The sequence below is a fragment of the Crocodylus porosus genome, unplaced genomic scaffold, assembly GCF_001723895.1.
Source record: "Crocodylus porosus isolate Cpor-Errol unplaced genomic scaffold, CroPor_comp1, whole genome shotgun sequence".
NCBI classification, from domain to species: Eukaryota; Metazoa; Chordata; order Crocodylia; family Crocodylidae; genus Crocodylus; species Crocodylus porosus.
This window is the reverse complement of record NW_017728906.1, coordinates 178,357,157-178,359,630: the sequence shown is the minus strand read 5'-3', so window position 1 is coordinate 178,359,630 and position 2,474 is coordinate 178,357,157. Positions and strand designations below refer to the sequence as shown.

The 2,474-nt window shown below is 46.3% G+C and overlaps 1 protein-coding gene and 1 long non-coding RNA gene across 3 annotated transcripts in view; one reads left to right on the top strand and one right to left on the bottom strand.

The window, feature by feature from the left end:
• DYNC2H1 (dynein cytoplasmic 2 heavy chain 1) overlaps positions 1-2,474 on the top strand; it is a 427,915-nt gene that overhangs the window by 307,447 nt on the left and 117,994 nt on the right. The window lies entirely within an intron of this gene.
• The window catches only part of LOC109306729, a 16,813-nt gene that overhangs the window by 2,374 nt on the left and 11,965 nt on the right, over positions 1-2,474 (bottom strand). The window lies entirely within an intron of this gene.

Genomic DNA, 2,474 nt, shown 5'->3' with positions numbered 1-2,474 from the left:
GGCCTTCCTGACTGCATCCCCACACTGCCAGCCCATGTTCATCTTGAAGTCAATGATGACTCCAAGATCCTTTTCTGCCTCTGTACTGATGAGAAGGGAGTTCCCCAACCTGTAGGTATGCTGCTGGTTCTTCCTCCCCAGCTGCATCACTTTGCACTTGCCAGTGTTGAATCCCACCTAGTCTCATTCGCTGACCCCTGTAATCTGTCTACGTCCAATTGTAACCTATTCTTTCCTTCTAGCGTGCCCACATCGCCCCACATCTTAGTATTGTCAGCAAATTTAAACAGGGTGCTTTTTACCCCCTCATCTATGTCACTGATGAAGATGTTGAACAGTGCAGGCCCGAGGACCGAGCAGAACTCCACTGCCCACATCCCTCCATGTCGAAAATGACCCATCCGCTACCACTCTCTGGGTGCGGCCCTCCAGCCAGTTGGTGACCCATTTGACTGCGTAGGTGTCGACACAACAATCCCCCAAATTTTTTATGAGAACTGGGTGAGAGACAGTGTCAAAGGCCTTCTGAAAGTCCAGAAAGACTATGTCCACTGCTACCCCTGCACCTAAGGATTTGGTGACCTGGTCAAGGAAGGCCACCAGGTTGGTCTGACAGGAACTGCCTCTAATGAACCCATGTTGGTTGCCCCTAAGCATAATCTCCCCTGCTGGCCCCTCGTGGACATGTGCTAGAATAATTTTTTCAAAAACATTACCCAGGATGAAGGTAAGACTAACTGGCCTATAGTTTCCCGGGTCCTCCTTCCTCCCCTTTTTTGAAGATGGGAACCAGATTGGCCTTCTTCCAGTCCTCTGGCACCCCACCAGAGCACCACTAGTGCTCCTACAGCCATCCCAGGCGTCCCGCAATGACTTCAGCTAATTCCCTCAGCGCTCGGGGGTGGAGATCGTCCAGAGGCTTCTTCCACCCTTGTCTTCCCCTTCTCCTGATGAGCCTAGTTTAAAGCCCGCCGGAGGAGATCCGCCAACCTAGAAGAGAACACACGCTTACCTTTAGGGGAAAGGTGGAGTCCATCCCATCCGAGCATGTCTCTTGTCACGATGTGCGGGTCATTGTCTTAGTTATCAGAAACACATTTATCTGCTGCTGTATAGTTAATACGGATTATATGGACAAGGAAATGGACAAGCTGAGAGAGAAAACTGCAAAATCAACCATCAGAGAGCTTTTGATGGGTCTGAATGAATTCATGTCAGCAGGGCCTGATGAACTTTATCCCAGGGAATTGAAGGAGCTGGCAGAGGAAATCTTGGAGCCCTTATCAATAATAATTACAAAGTTATAGGAGGCTTGGCAAGGTGCCAAAGGACTGGAAAATGTCTGATATAGTGCCCCTCTTTAAAGGAGGCCAAAAGGAATGAGGACCTGGGGAACTGTAAGCTCATCCAATACCAGGGAAGTTATTGGACATAAAGTAGTCCATCTGCAAGCATGTGAAGAAGGAAACGCTGATCACGAGCAACCGGCATGGATTTACTATGAACAAATCATGCCAAACTAACTTCATTTCTTTCAACAAGATAACTGGCTGGGTTGATAAAAACTATGCAGTGGATATAGTGTATCTGGACTTCAGCGAGGCTTTTGAAAATTCAACATTGCGTTCTCATAAACACATTGGAGAAATGCGGGCTGAAAAAAATCACTACAAGGGGGATAGACAATTGGCTCATTAACCACGAACAAAGGGTAATAAATGGACCAATGTTAGTATGACAGGTTTCTAGCAGAGTCCCACAGAGGTCTGCCCTAAGCCCAGTACTCCTCAGCGTATTTATTCATGATTTGGATGCTGAAATAGAAAGTATCTTGAAAAAAATTCAGATGACACACGGAATGACTGCAAACATTGGTGGACAGGAATGTAATTCGGAAGGATCTGGACAGTTTAGAAAGCTGGGTTGGAGGTGGCAGGATGAAGTTCAATGCTGACCAATGTAAGGTGCTGAAATGCAAGAACAATAATACAAAATACAAAATCCGTGACAGCTGGGTAGATTACAGTGTAGCCCTGTGGAGACAGGCCAACTCTCAGCATCTCACTATTGCACTCTTAGACAGGAGGGTGTGACACAATTGCACATATACAAACACACAAATCAATTAGGCACATATACACACACACTACCAGCTCGGGCACATATCCATCCAAACCAGCTTAGGCACTTGTATACCTATCACCAATTCAAGTACATACACTATACACCCGAAGTTAGTCACAGATCACTAATTCGTATATCGTGCACACAATGCCATATATATATATACACACACACACACTCACCAGTTCACACACATACAACCCACCCACACATACACACAGGTAAGTTCCTAACTTGGATGGTACAGTGTGTATGTGTGTGCTTGGGGTATCTGGGATACTTGGCTGAAGGTTCAGGTGAGAGAGAGAGTTAAAGTGTAGGGAGTTTCACAGTTTCATAGTTTCTAGGGT